General features: G+C 47.6%; 1 long non-coding RNA gene across 2 annotated transcripts in view; it reads left to right on the top strand.

Annotated features, from left to right (window-relative positions):
• The first annotated feature begins 4,159 nt into the window (after positions 1–4,159).
• Positions 4,160–17,651, top strand: part of LOC309637804 — a 70,860-nt gene continuing 57,368 nt past the window's right edge. The window contains exons 1-2 of one of the 2 annotated variants that reach the window (XR_014250821.1): positions 4,160–4,980; positions 5,688–6,250. This is a non-coding gene — a long non-coding RNA (uncharacterized lncRNA). Of the gene's footprint in view, positions 4,981–5,687; positions 6,251–17,651 lie in introns of those variants that run through there. The other variant, XR_014250820.1, reaches the window with a different exon arrangement.

Below are 17,651 nucleotides of genomic sequence, written 5' to 3'. Positions count from 1 at the left end.
ATGAGGTTTTTCTTTTCTGACAAACAAGGAAAATAAAGGAACAATGAACAGGCTAGAGAAGCAGCATAAACTGGCCTGAAAGAGTTAATCAATCCTAGTTTTATTTTAACTGTTACTGATCTGTAGTGTAACTAGATTTGTCCTTCACAAAGCTAACCTCTAACACTCTCTGACTCTGTGAATTACATCCTGCCCCTGGTATATACACCCCCTACACTCCCTTGTAACAAATTACCCCTTGGAGTGTTCTGCATTTAAGAAAGAAGGTCCTGGGCCCATAACCCAGAGATGAACAGACCCAATTACCGGGCTGCCTGACGCCAGCTGTGACCATTTTGAAAGAAAGCAGAAAGAAGAAGAATGCAAGACCTTCACTACTTTGATCCTTATCACCTACCCCAGACTGCAAGCCCCACCTATAAGACATTTCCTGATTCCCCAGGGAGGAGGGCACAGTTCTTGAGGCGCCAGCCTGCTATGTTCTCTCTTTGCCTGGCAAAGAACAAAGCTACTCTTTCTTTTTCCTCCAGAACTCTGCCTCTGTATTTCTATTGGGTGTCCGTACACAGAGCTAATATTTTGCCATCAAAGTGAAGGGAGGAAGAGACTGAGGTAAGGTTGGAGAGAGAGCATAAAAGAGACAAGACATTCACTCCCTAGGTCATCACAGGCCACACCCATCCCTCCTGTCTCATGGGGAGGTGGGTGGGGAACTTCACACATTTAAATTCCCTCCTTGGCCCCTAAGGCCTCTTAAATTTGTAACTTTAGGCCCTAAATTTGAGGCAGAGTTTGAATGGGTCTCCCAGAACTCGATAGGTCATCTTTTGTCCATAAGCCATCTTTGATGTCTGTTTTCATTGCTTTTTAAATAAATGTGCGGGCTTCCCTGGTGGTGCAGTGGTTAAGAATCCGCCTGCCAATGCAGGGGACACGGGTTCGAGCCCTGGTCCGGGAAGATCCCACATGCCGCAGAGCAACCAAGCCCATGCGCCACAACTACTGAGCCTGCGCTCTAGAGCCCGCAAGCCACAACTACTGAAGCCCGCGCACCTAGAGCCCGTGCTCCGCAACAAGAGAAGCCACCACAATGAGAAGCGCGCGCACCACGAAGAAGAGTAGCCCCCGCTTGCCGCAACTAGAGAAAGCCTGCATGCAGCAACGAAGACCCAACGCAGCCAAAAATAAAATTAATTAATTTTTAAAAATACCATTAAATAAATGTGGGATGAGGTATTCCTTCCCCTTCACACTCCCAGTTAAGGGTGCTCTAGTTAACACCATGGTGCCGTTAGTAAGTTTTTTAATTTTATCTTTTATAATCAAATCATAGTCTGTTCACTCAAACTTTTGTAGCAAGGACAGGAGCCGGTCACAGTATTGGGCACTGTGGCAGAACAAAGAGAAAACATGCATAGCATCTGCCTGATGGAGCCCAGTTGGGGAGGCAAGTATGTTGCAAGGTGTGTGAGTGTGCTAATCACAGACCTGCTACTCAGTGTGGTGTGTCCCCCGTCCCCCATCCCCCACCCCCCTGCAGCATTAGCACCATCTGGGAGCCTGTTAGAAATGCAGAATCTTAATCCAGCTCCAGACCTGAGCCAGGATCTTCATTTTAACAAGATTGCTAGCAGGTGATACCTGTGTACATGGGAGCTTTTGTCCAGGAGGCAGAAATTACTTCCTAGCTGGGTGTCCAAGGATGGTATCAATTCAGCCATCATCACCAGGACAAGGCCCTGTGCTGGGCACTGGGGACCTAGAGAAGAAAGAAACTTGTCCCTGCCCTCAAGAACCTCACAGGCTAGCAGGGAGGCAGACAGACAACCACAGGAGTGGTGCAAAGGTAGGGGAGTAGCAGAGTCTGCTTTACAGAGGAGGTGGCTCTGAGATGCTCAACCTCTAGTGCTAGTAGAGGCATCATTTGTTCTAAGAAAACTTATAAAGCAGGCACAGTTGATCCAGCACAACACCAATTTCCTGTAGGTTCCAAGTAAGGTAAGAGCTTTCTGATGGGATCATCTTTGCGCTGGGGTTCACACAGCTCTTTGCAAAGTGGCACAGTGCCTCTCAGAGCCTCCCTTTTCTCAACTGCAAAATTGGCCAATTTGAAATTTTAATAGGAATTATCAGGGTTATCCATGCTTTTATTGGAGCCACAAAGCCACGTTGTGAGATGATGGCACATAAGGACTAACATGAAAACTTACTGAATGGAAAAAAACAATGCTGCTGGACAGTATGTGCACTGTGAAATCATGTTTAGAAAAACAGTCTCATACATAGTATATGCACTATTTTTTAACGTGTGCTGTATATAAAACTATACATATAGAAAAAGTACTGTAATAACAGTGCCTTTCCTGGATAGTGTAATTGGCCTTTATACACTTGAACAGCACTTCATTTTCAAAGAAACGTACTACTTAAACGAAAACATTTTAAAAGTTAAGTACATTGGAAACTGGAAGTAATGTTAATTCCGATTATCTGAGTGGAGTGATTATGGATGAAATTTTCTAATATACTTTCTAAATTTCTTACAATGAGCATATATCCATCAGGGCCTTTTGAATTGTCAGAAGCCCTAACCCTAGCCCACTTTCTTGCTGAGTCTGCAGGTCTTTGGCGCCCTCTGCCAAAGTATCTCTAAGGTGCATGTCGATCTCCTGGGGGTCTTGTTAAAAAGTAGATGCTGATTCAACGGGTGTGGGGCGGGACCTGGGAGTTTAACAGATTCCCAGGGGAAGCCGATGTTGGACCACACCTAATGACAAGGATTGAAACTGCTAGGCCACGAAGAGTTAGTCTACATCAGCAACCACAGTACCACCGCCACTGTCAGCCTTGGACATCGGTCCAGGAACGCGCCAGGGAAAGCCTAAACCTAACGCGGAAAAGAGCCAACCCCGGGAGAAGGAGGCCTACGGCTCCGCCGCCGGCCCCGCCCCTCTAGGCCCGCGGGGAGCCTCTATTGGCCACCGCACCCACGTGAGCGTCGCGTCACGTGAGGCCTCAGTCCAACGCGGAGTGTGCCCCTCCGGGGGTCCGTGGCCGGCGCAGCGGGCTCCAAGGTGGGATGTCACAGGCCGAGAGGGGCAGTGTGTGCGCAGCCGCCTGCCTCGACGCTTCCGCCGGATTCCCTCCGCCTTCCCAGGCCAGCGCGATGCGGCGCCGCATTTGGGGGCACCTAAAATCTGTTCTCCGACTGGGTTAGTTCGCTTTTGGGGAAGACGCACACCTCCTACATCCACTCTCTACCTTTTTTTTTTTTTTTTTTTTAAATTTATTTGGCCATGCCGGGTCTTAGTTGGGGCACGTAGGATCTTTTTAGTTGGGGCACGTGGGATCTTTTTAGTTGGGGCACGTGGGAGCTAATTCCCGGGGCCAGGGATTGAACCCAGGCCCCATGCATTGGGAGAGTCTTAGCCACTGGACCACCAGGGAAGTCTTCTCTACCTCTCGTTTTGACTGAGAGAAATGTTCTGGACATTCCCCCCAATGCTGAGAACTCCTGAACTACCTCCCCGCGTCTGCTAAGGTGTACCTCTTTGCTGCTCCCATCCCGAGTCATAGGCCAGCTTCTGCTTGTTAAAGAGGTTTCATTGCATCTGCAACCCAGGGTTAGGGCCTGACGTAAGAATCAGTAGACAGGCTGATTCTTCAGGTGTAAGCCTATTTAGGGCTAAGCCAGTGGGAGCTGCCATGCTCGCCGTTGGTATCCTGCTGGCTGTAATTCTTGGAGTAAGTGGTCCAAAGTAAGATGGGTGACTATGAGCCATGAGGTTTTTCTAGTCTTCTCAGTTGTGCAGCAGACCTTCATAAGCCTTTACGTAAGCAGGCTGGCACTGGCATATACAGTGCTTCTGTGTAAATCATGCAGAGACACTCCTTCCTCAAGACACTATATATTCAGTTGCTGGGAAACTGTTAACGAGAAATGAGAGTATTAGGTTTAGATGGACACCATCCCCAAAGGAAGCAGCTCTGTCTGCAGGCAGGTTTAAAACTCAAAACCAAGCAAGGGGTCTGCATATCCTTTGTGTAGGAGGCTTCTGAAGGTCCTTTCTTCTCTCAAGGCTCTCCTTTAAAAAAGAAAGAAATCTGCAAGTTCTCCAAGTGATGCTTGGGATCGCCATTCAAATAGTCCCCCGTGTGGTTTCCCCAGGAATGGCTGTGTCCTGGTTCAGAGCAGGGAGCCACACTGCCTGGGCTTGAATCCTGGCGGCTCCCCCCAGCTGTGGCACTTTAGGCAAGTTACCTAATGCCTCAGGATTTTTATCTGTAAAATGAAGTTAAGGAATAAATGAAAATGTACTTAAAACAATTAGCAGAGGGCCTGGCACAGAGTAAAAGCTCAAGAATGCCCAATGGGACCGGCCCGAGTGGGATGTAGCCTTCACAGGTGGCGGGGAGACGGGACTTATTCATGCTTTACCTGCTCCCGGGAAGTGAGGACTCTGCCCCTCATATCGAGTAATAACTACTTGGCCCTCCGGGATTGAACTTCAAGCCTTGGTCACTGTGGGGGTCAGTCAGGGACTGGTGTTCAATAGAAGATAACTGGATATGGATTCGCATTTGACTTCTGCCCAAGGTCATATGGCCAGCAAGATGGCCAAATATGGGTCTTCTCTGAGGTTGTTTCAGGTGTAAAGTGGGTGTGCTGCCCGCTGAGGGTTAAGTGAAGCCCTGTGCAGGAAAGCTCTGAGGACCCCCAGGCTGTGGTGGCCCGGCTGCCAGCAGTAACCATGACCCTGGGTGCTGTGAGGGGGTCTGCTGGGCGTGCTTCCCCGGGGCTGGCCGTGGCTGCAGTGACGCTTTCTCCTGCAGGTGAACGTGGGCTTCTGCGTCTTAGGCATTATTGTGATGGCTACCACCAGTTCTCTGATGTGGACGTTCTTTAGCCGGGGCCTCAGTTTCTCCATGTCTTCAGCCATTGCATCTGTCACGGTGACTTTTTCAAATATCCTCAGCTCGGTGAGTAGCCTGAGCATACAGTTCCTCTGTCCCAAACCTGGGTTCTGGGAGGGTTCTGGGCGGGTTATCCTCGGGCAACCCCGGCTTTCCCACATAGGAGAAGGGCCAGGAATTCAAGCAGAGGTTGGGCTGTGTCTTGACTCCCAGTGGCTGCTCCTCTAATCTCTAACTTGAAGGAATTCTCAAGTTAGATGGGGATGAAGTCCAACTGTCAAAAGCCTACTTGCTGCTCCTCAGGGGTCTGTGAACTCAGGCAGGAGATGTGGAGGGTCGAGGTTCTCTCCCAGGTGGGGCTGAGCCAGTCAGCCCTGCAGTCCAGGCGGGGAGGACTTGGTGGACCAGCTGTGTGCTGGGCCTGGCTGCCGGCCTCTGCTGGGCTTTCTTGTGCGCTTTGCTGGGGCCGATGCTGTGAGGAGGTACCCTCCCCACTTCTCCAGGTGAGATACGCTGAAGGTAACAGATGGGTTTCAGGCCCAAGACTTCCAGCTCCAGACCTTTCCTCCCGCCCTAGGGGGGCACTCAGCCACAGGGGAGTCAGGTGGTGCCCACCCACTGTGGTCGCATCCTGTGGGCACGTGCCTGCCCAGCCTCACAGCTGTCTCTGTCCTGCAGGCCTTCCTGGGTTTTGTGTTGTATGGAGAGTGCCAGGAGGTCTTGTGGAGGGGAGGAGTCTTCCTCGTCCTCTGCGGACTCACCCTGATCCACAGGGAGCTGCCACCACCCAGGAAGGCTCTTCCACACAAGCAGCAGTAGCGCCAGCGGGCTGGGCGGACCCGCTGGAAAGACAGCGATGGCGGCTCAGGCTCGGGCTGGCGTGTGGGGACTGCTTCTCAGGGCGACCTGGGTGTGCAGCCTTCTGACCCTCGGCCAAAGAGAGATGCTTCCCAGGGAACCAGGCCTGTGACCGAGCAGCCTTGCGGGTGGACAGCTCCGGCCTCTGTCAGGGGAAGTACACCGCAGCATGTTCTGCCCGAAGCCTTCTCGGTCCGTCTGCTCGGTGCTGTTGATTCTCACGCTCCACAACCCACCCGGTGAGCCATGGCAGGTGCGGGAGACCCTGGGGTTGGTGGGCTTCCTGTATGGACTTGAAACCATTGCTGTAACTGCAGTCCTGTTGCCTAACAAAGGCCAGTCATGGAATTTTGGAATCAGTGACTGGTGGGGCTTTCGACAACTTCACACTGATATGTCAGGCCATCAGCGTCATGCTTCTGGATTATGGCAAGAGAAGGAAAACTAGATTAATAAATACTTTTTTTGTAAGTTAAAACTGCCAGGTGTGGAATCTTAATTCTTTCCTACTTTTTTTCCTTTCCTAATTTTTTGGAGTAAGAGCAACCAGGGTGAGCTGCAATTCCTGGAGGGGGAGTTGAAACTCCTCCCCCCGATTCCAGACCTGGGGCTTGACTGCTCTCTGCCTGCCTGCGTGGTTCCTTCCTGACTTCACCCAGGCTGGCGCTCTTCAAATTCAGGAGCGTCTGTCCATTCTCTTGGTACCAAGGAGAAAAGCTTGACCTCACTTTGGGGACCTAGTTTTATTTTACTTATTAGGAAAGGAAACTGGCCCAGAGGTTGCTCCCACCCCCTCATGTTACCTCTTCTGCCCTTTGGTCCCCTGACTTTTTTGTATCTTACGCCATGTGAATCTAATTCCTAGTTCAAAACAGTCTGTTTGCTGCCTGCACCCTCTCCCCGTGCATAGCTTCAAGTGCGAGGCTCACTTGCTCCAGTTCCCCGGGGCTCCCCTGGCTGGCTGAGAGCCCTCCCAGCTCTCCTGAGCCTGACTGCCGGCCCCAGGTCTCCTTCCACATCCCCTGCAGGAGAGAGGGCCTTCTTAGCCACGAGGCTGGGGGAGAGAAGGGTCGTGTCCAGCTGGCCCCTCCTCCCCACGCACATAGCACCTTCATTGCTCTCCTCCGTTACTCGTGGCAGTTGCCAGATGCTCTCCAGAGCTGTTCTGTGGCTCCCAGTGACTTCGCTGTGGCCCAGCCCCCTCTCCAGCTGCTCCCTTGCTGCCTCCTTCCCTCCCCTACTCACCGTGCCTGAGTCACCCACACGTCTGCATCTCAGCAGTTCTCGAGGCCACCACAGCCAGTCGTGCCTCCATGCTTTTGTGCCTGCTTTTCCCTTTGCCTTGGATTCCCTCCCCCTTCCCCTGTCCCTGGAAAACTCCTCCTTCATATCCAACAGGGCACAATTTGCTGTGCTTTCTGAGCTCCCACAGGGGCCAAGGCCAAGCTGTGATTCACAGAATGGTAATTGACTAGCCCCACTTTGACACATTGAAGCCTCCCAGCCTCACTGGGAAGGGAGGTACTCTTGTTACTCTCATTTTAGAGGTGAGGAAACTAAGGCTCAGAGAGGTTGGGTCATTTGCCCAAGGTCACACAGCTAATGAATGCCCAAATCACTGTGTGACTCCAGGGTTTGGCTCTTAATCCGTATAACCATCCTGCCTCCCACTTCAGCACGTTAAAGCCCCGGAGAGGTGCTGTGGACGAGGATCCTGTTTTCCAGTGTCTAATAGCGCTCCCCAAGTCTCACCTCCTACCCCTCTGAAGGTGATGCTCCCTGGAACACTCTTCACATCTCCCTGGTCAAATCTGACCCCATTATTCTACCTGTGAGGAAGATGAAGGCCATTCAAGGCTCTGCAGGGTGTGTTCACATATGTGAGTCAGGCACCCATCCAAGGCCAGACGTGAAGGCTGCTGAGAGCTGGTGGCCCGGCCTCCCTGAGCAGTTCATGAAAAGGGCAGGAAGAAGTCCATCTCGGAGCAGACGTTGTCACGAGGGGACCCAGCCTCCCATCCAGACGCCTGCTGGATACATAAAGATGCTTGGTGCTGACCCAGACCCTCTCACTCTCAACTCAACAGATGTGCCTGCAGGAGACCACGGGACACAATGAGATGTTTGTCTAAGAGGAAGGTTTGTCATTTTTCAAAAAGCAGAGAGATACGTGTCTCCATCTAAGAAGGTGGGGAAGTGTTCACTGTGTCTCTTTACTCATTTCAGAGGTATCGTATCTTGATAAGAGAATGAACTGTGTATCTGTATTTGTCTTTCTGGTGTGCACCCCGGATGATGGGTTGGAGTTTGTTTTGCTCTGGAGCTGGCAATTTGACGTCCAGGTTCAACAGCCAATGGCCTGATAGGTCAGTGTTACTATTTTTTTTTCTGGTTTTAAAATTTTATTTCTTTTTTAATGTGTATAATTCAGTATTTTGTTACTATATTCACAAAGTTTTCAACCATCACCACTGTCTAATTCCAGAACATCTTATCACCACAAAAAGAAACTCCCACACTCATTAGCAGTCACTCTTCATGCCACGGTACCCCCAAACCCCTGGCAATCAAATCTGCTTTCTGTCTCTATGGATTTGCCTATTCTGGACATTTCATAGGCATAGAATCATACGGTATATGGCCTTTTGTGTCTGGCTTCTTTCATTTAGCATAATATTTTAAAGGTGCATCCATGTTGTAACATGTATCAGTACTTTATTTCTTTTTATCACTGAATACTATTCCATTGTGTGTGCGTACCACATGTTGTTTATCCATTCACCTTGTGATGGACATATGGGTTGCGTCCACTTTGTGGCTATTATGAGTAATGCTGTTAAGAATATTTGTGTACAAGTTTTTGTGTGGACTTGTCAGGTTAGAAATGAGCTTATAGCTTCTGATACAAGAAGACAAGATTTTGCTCCTGCAGATCTGTGGATGTGGATTTACTAACTCCTGCTTGTCTCCACGAGAAAGGGAGGAAAATGTGTCAGGATGCAACATCTTTATGATTTAAACAGGGCCTCGCCTCCCTTCTTCCTCAGAACCGGGAGATGCTCACAGAGCTTGGTCGGGGGCAGGTTTGAATCCCCAAAGCAATGCTGATGAGGCTCTCCTTCCACTACCAGCTTCCTTTGGAAGAAGAGGACATAGTTTTCCCCCACCTCTGGGAGGTGCACCTGTGCCATAAGCACACAGCGACTTGGGCCCTACTGTGTGCCAGGCGCTGGCGGCACTGAGAGATTCGTGGTGCAGAGCCTTTCCTCATACATTATCCCAGTTAAACAACAGCTCTCTGAGCTGCTCACCCGTTCGTTGACGCGTGCATTCATTCATCTGTTGAGCACTGACCGTGTGCCAGGCCATGGGCTGGGGACAGAGAAATGAGAAGATTCCATTCCTGGCTATAAAATCAGTCCCCTGTGAGTTTCATTTTGAAATGTTTACCTGTCTCTCATCCCTCCTGTTGTTTTCAGGCCCTTCTTCCCTGCCTTTCTCTCTTCTCCCTTCTCCTCATCCCATCCTCTCTGGGTTAATGTGAAATTTGGTCCATGCCTATTTTTCTAGGAGAGTTTGCATTTTGAACTTCCTGTCCCATGATAGGGCCTGAAGCCTGTCCCCTCTGTGAGTAGAGAGCAGAGGGTCTTAAGTGGGATGTCCGTGACCCCAATATCCCAGGAGTTGGCTGGGATCCATCACTTGGGAAGGCCAGACCCTGGCGTGGTTTGGGGGCTGCAATACTGGGGCCTCAGAGTCCCAGTGGCCTGTGACCAGACCCTGGTGTCACCCGTGCCAGGCAGGGAACGTGAGAATAGATAACTCTTTAGGACCAGCTGATGGATAAAATACCATCACACAAGGAACTGAGTTAGAGCCACATCTGAGGCCCAGAAGTTCTGGGCAGGAAGAGAGAAGGAAGGCGTGCTGGGTTCCTCGGCTGACACCCAATATATCCCACCCTCTCTGCACTGCCACTTTCCACCTGTAAACTGAGGGTGTCAGAATGGACACTGTCTCTAAGGTTCCCCGTAGAGCTCATTTTTTGTAGAGTATTTGGAATTGCCCTCACCTGATTACAGCACCCTTTGCTGAGCCTGGCACCATAGACCCTGCTTTAGGCACATGACCTCGTACTCCCCCAACAGACCTGTGACATGGGTGTTCTTATCTCCATCTTCCAGATGAGGCGATGGAGGCACAGAGAGGTTGAGCAACTTGCCCAAGGTCACACAGCAGGTCTGTTGAGGGAACCAGGACTCAGGCCCTGTTCTGTCTGACCCCAAAATCTGTTCCGCTTGGATGCTTTTACACTCACTCTGGCTTGGAAGTCACCGGAGGAAGTTCATCTTGTTCAAGCCCCTCATTGGTCAAAGGAGATGAAGGAGGCCCAGAGAAGTGAAGCAACTAAAACCCAGGCCTCCTCCCTCCCAGGCCAGGATGCTTTCCAGAAGGCTTCTCTTTGTTTCTGTTCTAAATAGTGAATTTAACTTTTGAATAGGTAATTCATGCACATGGTGCTAAATTCTGATGATGGAAAAGGAAATACAGAGAAAAGTAAGCATCTCCCTCCCATCGCTGAGCGCCCAGAGCAGGACCAGGGCCTCCCCGCAGACAGAGCCTGGCCCCAGGTTTTTGTAAGTGCTGTGTGCACTTAGGGCTTGGTTTCTTTTATTCGGAGGACGGCAGAAAGCTGCTGACTGGGACTTCTGCTGCCACACCAGGCTGGCTCCTTTCAGTAGAATTAACATCACTTAAGAAAATGACAGGGACTTCCCTGGTGGCGCAGTGGTTAAGAATCCACCTGCCAGTTCAGGGGACATGGGTTCGAGCCCTGGTCCCAGAAGATCCTACATGCTGCAGAGCAACTAAGCCCGTGTGCCTAACTACTGAGCCCACGCTCTAGAGCCCGTGAGCCACAACTACTGAGCCCATGTGCCACAACTACTGAAGCCCGAGCACCTAGAGCCCAGGTTTCGCTACAAGATAAGGTACCACAACGAAGAGTAGCCCCTGCTCGCTCTGCACCTAGAGAAAGCCCACACGCAGCAAGGAAGACCCAACGCAGCCAAAAATAAATAAATAAAGCAAAAAAAAAAAAAGAAAATGACAAGTGCCCCTGTGGAGAGCAGAGCATTAATGTCTATCGATATTACAAACGTTTAAGCTCTTTGGCCCAACATTTCCACTTCGAGGCATTAAATCCTTCCTATAGATAGTCACACATACAGGTAAAATGATCTTTGTACAAGTTTATTCTTTGCAGCACTGATTGTACTAGTGAGATGTTGAAAGCAACCTAAATGCCTATGGATAGGACGCTAGTTAAATAAATGATGGGTCAGCCATACAATGGAACACTATGCAGCCATGAAAAAGAATGGGCCAGGTCTCCACATGCTGATGGAAAGATCTCCAGTGTTTCCAAGATACATTTTCCATGGAAAGACTCAAAGCACAGAACACATTGCTCCCCTTTGTATGAATTAGAAGGGAAATTATGCATAAACATATTTGCTTCTCAGTGCATATAACATCTCTGGGAAGATCTAAAAGAAACTAGCAACTAGGATGCATTAAAGTGGCTAGGGGTACTTTAAAAATTTTGAACCATGTGGAGGCATTATTTGTTCAAACTATAGAACAAAATTTTAAAAATCACAAGCATCTCTGAGTTTTTCAACTTGAAATAAAAAAACAAAGAAAACTAGAAAGTTAGTCACGGTTAGTCCAGCTCTTCTAGAGTTGATCTTGACGGTAGCTGGAATGGCTAGCCACACGCAGGTGAGGTCACGGGGCCTGGCCCTATTTTGGGGTCACATATGAGACAAACGGGTGTCATTCTCCATTTTCTTTCCCTTTTATGTTGGCTCATCTTGGCTCCTGGTTTCCTAGGTCTGACATGTAAGGTGCCAAGGTTTTATTATTCGTAATCAATGCCCCTTTCCCAAACCCCACCCATGGCAGCCAGGGCAGGATCACGACTAACCCAGGACCACATATTTAGGGCTCGTTTCCTCCCCCGAGGACGGACTCGGAGGAAGCCCCGGACATCAGCGCTGGAGTCTCCCCCGGAGAATGCAGAAAAGAAGCTGAAGGGCTCGTGGGCACATCCAGCAGCGAGTGGGTGAAATCTTGCCTTGGCCAACCACCTCCAAACCCTTGTCTTTCATCTGGAGGGTATGCGGGGCCTCCACCCTCTCACACCAACTTGTGGCTGTGTGGCCCTGCGCTGCTCCCTGTTTTATCCCTCTAAAAACTCTTTCTATTTCAGCATAATTTCAGATGCACAGAAATCTAGTCAGCATAGTAAGATTTCCCATATAACCATCACCCAGATTCCCCAAATGATTCCACGCTTGTGACTCCCCCGACTCCAAGCCCCTGTGACCTCCTGGCAGGCTGTGTTCTGCAGACTCCACTCTTGTTTGAGAAGCATCTCCAAAGGCAAGGAAGGCTGCTCTGAAAAGCTGCAGAGGGACAAACTCAGACCGTCCGGGCTTCCAGCTGCTTCTTTCTTGGAGTGACGTTGAAGAAAGAAACGAAGGCAATATGAAAAATTATCTTAGAGTGAAGATGTTTCACAGGAAACAGGAAACCTAGGAACAGAAAGGAAAAGGTAAATAAAATTGACTTCATAGAAGTCAAAATATACGTGTGGCGAAGCCTACAGAGTCAGAAGGTAATGGCACTGTGAAAAGTACTTTCAATACACCTAATAAGCAAAAGCTATTCTGTAGTATAAAAAGAGCTCTTATAGATCTATTTAAAAAATGACCAACAGGGGCTTCCCTGGTGGCACAGTGGTTGAGAATCTGCCTGCCAACGCAGGGGACACGGGTTCGAGCCCTGGTCTGGGAAGATCCCACATGCCGCGGAGCAACTAGGCCCGTGAGCCACAATTACTGAGCCTGCGCGTCTGGAGCCTGTGCTCCACAACAAGAGAGGCCACGATAGTGAGAGAGGCCCGCGCACCGCGATGAAGAGTGGCCCCCACTTGCCGCAACAAGAGAAAGCCCTCGCACAGAAACGAAGACCCAATGCAGCCATAAATAAATAAATAAATAAATAAAAATTAAAAAAAAAAAAAAAAAAAAAAAATGACCAACATTCCAAAAGTTAAATGGACTAAGAACAGTACTAAGTACTTCGAAGTATCTTAATATATGAAAAGGTATTCAATCTGACTAGTAATGAGGGTGATCATGAAACCAAATTGAAACAGCGATGAGATTTCATTTTTTCACCCATCAGATTGGCCAAGGTTAAAAGCTTAGTAGTAAACAGGGTTTTCAGTTTTGTTTTTAAGGCATCTTCCCATCATTTTATGGGAGTGTCACAATGAAGTCTCTGGAAGGCTCTTTGGCAACATTTACTGAAGTTAAAGATGCACGTATAATGTGACACAGCTGTTCCACTTTGGAAGATTTGTTACAAATAAGTGCAAAGACACATGCCCAAGAAAGTTATAGCATATAAGAAGAGTGGAAACAATCTAAACACCCACCCAGATGCAATAGTAGCCTCCAGAAACTACGGGATCTACTAGGGCGGTTAGGAAATAAATTCCAACGTAGAATTTAGAGGAAAAAAAAAAAGAAAAAGCCAGATACAGAATGGTATGTTGAGAAAGCTCCCACTTGAATAAATAAATATTTGTTTATGGCAGAGAAAACTGGAAAGATACTTAGATGCTTCATATTGATTGCCTCGAGAGAGGATCACTGGGGTGGAAGAGAGATTTAATTTTTGCAGTGGACATTTCTCACTTTCTGTCTGACCTGTTTGGGATTCTTTGTAATTCCTTTCTTCTTTTTTAATATTTCTTTTATTATTTATTTATTTATTTGGCTGCACTGGATCTTAGTTGCGGCACGCAGGATCTTTTGTTGCGGCATGCGGGATCTAGTTCCCTGACCAGGGATCGAACCTGGGCCCCCTGCGTTGGGAGCGAGGAGTCTTAGCCACTGGACCACCGGAGAAGTCCCTTTTTCTTCTTAATTAGAGAGGAACGGTAAGACAACTCTTCTTCAGTTATTGTTTCTTCCAATTCTTATAAGTGACATTATCAAAGTTATTCACTTTACTGTGACAATTTGACCAAGTGAAAACCTGGAGAATTCCTGAGTCATGAGGTTGTTTAGGCATTTACATGGAGTGAACAAACACACATGACGGTGATGGGTGTATAGTAGATACTGTATAATTAGGAGAAAAATATTCCAGTTGAGTAATGCTGCAGCATGAGGTAAGAGACAGAAAATGTATTAAATGTAGAATTGCATAAATTCTGCAAGTGGAGAGAGGATACCTGTTCTCTGGTTGCACAACTGACACTCTGAATTGAGGAGAAAAATCTGCTTGTTTCATTTCCTAATTATTTCCAGTTCTTCTGTGTAACCTCATTGTCATCCTTGCTACATATGAACGCCAGTCATTGTACTTCTTTGCCCTTGTTAAGGACACAGAGTTCTCACCGCTCTCCTCACCCCCAGTCATCCATGCAGGCCCTGGTAGTTTCTGATGTGTGCTTTCAATACTTTTCTAAAACAATGAGAAATTTAAGTGACGAATTTGAAGTCACTTGTAAGGTTCACGTGCAACACTGTGATCACTTAATTGTGGTAAGAGTGGAGCAGCTTCAATGGACCAGAGTCTTAACTCAGGCAGTTAGCACTAGGAGATGTGTGAAGACTGATAAAATAGAATGATGGTGTTTTTCTTAGAGAGACGCGCAAGACTTGTTGAAAGTAACTATGGAGAGTTCTTTGGAAATGGAGGGAGGAAACTGCAAGGAAGCTCCCTTTAATCACTCCAAGGTCTAAGGCACCTAGTGGTGGTGTGTTCTGATGTACAAACGATGGAGATGGAGACTTGGCAGATGTGCTGGGTTTCTGAGAATCTGGGAAATCAGATTCTGTCCTTGTGATTTCAACAAATTTCTGGGCAGTACTGAAGACTAGATGCTGTTAGTATACAGAGATTATTACATTTTCCCAGGCTTAGATCGGTGGCAGTTTGACGGAGAGGGGGTGGGTGTTGAATGAAACAAACTTTGTGAATATAGCTTTAAAATATCACACGGCAACCTAGATGTTGGAGATGAGGAAGCCTTCTGGACACTGTAAGAGGCAGGTCAGCAAGGCATGTGCTGTGGTTCACAGAAAACGAGGTGCCAGGAACATAACTGCAACATAAATTATGTCCACTTTAAATAAGTGACCTTCTGCCCACAGGTGGCAGGGACCTTTCTCTTAACAGAGTGATAGTCTTGTCAAGAGTTCTGGGTTCTGGGGACTTCCCTGCTGGTGCAGTGGTTAAGAATCCACCTACCAATGCAGGGGACACGGGTTCGAGCCCTGGTCTGGGAAGATCCCACATGCCGTGGAGCAACTAAGCCCGTGCGCCACAACTACTGAGCCTGCGCTCTAGAGCCCGCGAGCCACAGCTACTGAGGCCACGTGCCACAACTACTGAAGCCCACACGCCTATAGCCCCTGCTCTGCAACAAGAGAAGACACCACAATGAGAAGCCCATACACCGCAACCCACTCGCTGCAACTGGAGAAAACCCACGCACAGCAATGAAGACCCAATGCAGCCATAAATAAATAAACAAATAAATAAGAGTTTTGGGTTCTGCCTGAGGCATCACTTAGTTGTGTGAGAAGTTCACCAGTCAGAGGCAGTGAGCCTTTCTTTTTTAAACAGTTTATTTAGTTTCTAGACTAGAAGTTCCCAAGTTTTTCACAACCCATGTTGTCTTTGTACTTATCTTGACTGGAGTGGAAGGAGGATTTGTTTTAGTTGTGGTAATTGATACAGTGGAGTTGGGTAGCAGGTTATGCTCACATTTAACATTGGTATAAATGAAATATAATAATGTGTCATTTTCTGTAGCTGGTAGTTTGTTTTCAGCTATACCAAGAATGGACTAATGCATATGTATAGGAAAGAAGATGTACGTTTGGTGCTATGTACACAGGGAATAGGTAGATGCTCATAGCTGATAACATGGCTGTGAAAACTAATAAGGTACCTTTTCATTTTTCACTTCTCTCTGGCATTGTCTACATGCAGGCATTGTGCACATTTTTGTTCTCTCATAATTCTAGTGTGGTTGCCCAACTATCAAGCATCGAACCATGTTCCATGAAGCAAGAAGGAGCATGTGTGAATCTGATAGGACATAGAGGTTTTGATTTGAAGCCACTCCTTTTTGCCTTGGGAGACATAATCCTCCCCTGATCTTCTCTTTCCATATCATTGGTCAGAATTCTATCACATGGCCACTCTAAGAAAATACACGTTCTGTAGCACAAGCCAACATGTGAGGAGATATTTGTGAATGGCTGATGTTACCTGAACTCTTTCACAGAGCCTGACCCAAAGGATATTACAAGTGGTTAAATGTTTGAATTCAGGATTGTGTGGCTGGTACCCAAAGGAGTGCTTTGTGGGGGACTTTGGCTTCATTTGGGCCAATTCCCTTCCTCTGTTGTGTGTGAGTCCTGATGTCACCCCTTGAAGGGCTGTCACCTGACAGGAGAGGTTATGATGTTATTGATGATGATGATGATGACTTGCATTTCTTTGAACTCGTTAAGAATAAAATAGCTTCTAGTATAATTGTCCCAGAAAATTGTGTTTCTGTTCAAGTGCTTTTTATTTTATTTTTTAAAACAGGCAGGGAAGTGACTAAATGGGTTAAAAGAATATGAACTCTGAAGGTTAAGTTTCTGTTGGGCAGGCATAGGAAAGACAGTGAGGGAAAATACCCCAGAGACAGGGAGAGCAGTGCACACAGCGGGCTCCTTCCCCAGCCCCGCCCTGATCCACCCCCTCAGGAGGCTGTGTCCAGGTCTGTCCTACCCTGGGTCCTCCCCTCCCTGCACAGGTTACAGGAGATCAGTGTTGGGCTGGCTGCTCCTCCCACACCTCAGCGGCAGATGCTCACATTTTGCTGAAACCCAAAAGCAGATACGCGGGAGCAAAGACCTCTATGTTTTAGAGTCTTTTTTTTTTTTTTTTTTTTTTTTTATATTTTGGCTGTGCTGGGTCTTAGTTGCGGCATGTGGGCTCATAGTTGCGGCATGTGGAGTCTTAGTTGCAGCATGCATGTGAGATCTAGTTCCCCGAGCGGGGAATCAAACCCGGGCCACCTGCACTGGGAGCACAGAGTCTCACCCACTGGACCTCCAGGGAAGTCCCCGAGTCTTTTTTTTTTTTTTTTTAATTGAAGTGTAGTTGATTTACAATGTTGTGTTAATTTCTACTTGGAGTTAATTTCTCATTAAATCCTGCAATTCATAAGCCATGCCATCTGGCACCCTGCTTTCCATTTCTGCAGATCCAGTATTTGTACAAGTTCAAAAATGTAAATAAACATGTATGTTGTGAAATGATTACCACATTCAAGCTAATTAACATATCTGTCATCTCACTTACTTGCATTTTTTTCTGGTGAGAACGCTTCGAATACACTCTCTTAGCAAATCTCAAGTATAATGTACCCTATAATTGTTTCACCAGACTGCACTTAGATTTCCAGAATTCATTCATCCTGCATAACCGAATTTTGGTACCATTTGAGCAACATCTCCTGTCTCCCCCGTAGCAAGTTCCAGACAGTTAAGATTCTGCTCTGTTTTATGAGTTGGTCTTCAGTATAATTCCACATATAATTGAGATAATACAGTATTTTCCTTTCTGTGCTGGCTTATTCCACTTAGCATAATGTCTTTCAGGTTCATTCATGTTGTGTCAAATGGAAGGATGTCCTTTTTTTTTTCAGGTTGAATAATATTCATTCTGTATATCACATTTTTTATCTATTTGTGCTAGACACCAGGGAAACAATAATAGGACGGCACCTCAAA

This window comes from Balaenoptera physalus, assembly GCF_965194825.1.
Source record: "Balaenoptera physalus genome assembly, chromosome: 11".
NCBI lineage: Eukaryota > Metazoa > Chordata > Mammalia > Artiodactyla > Balaenopteridae > Balaenoptera > Balaenoptera physalus.
Note: the sequence above shows the minus strand (reverse complement) of the source record. Positions and strands in the feature narration are given on the sequence as shown.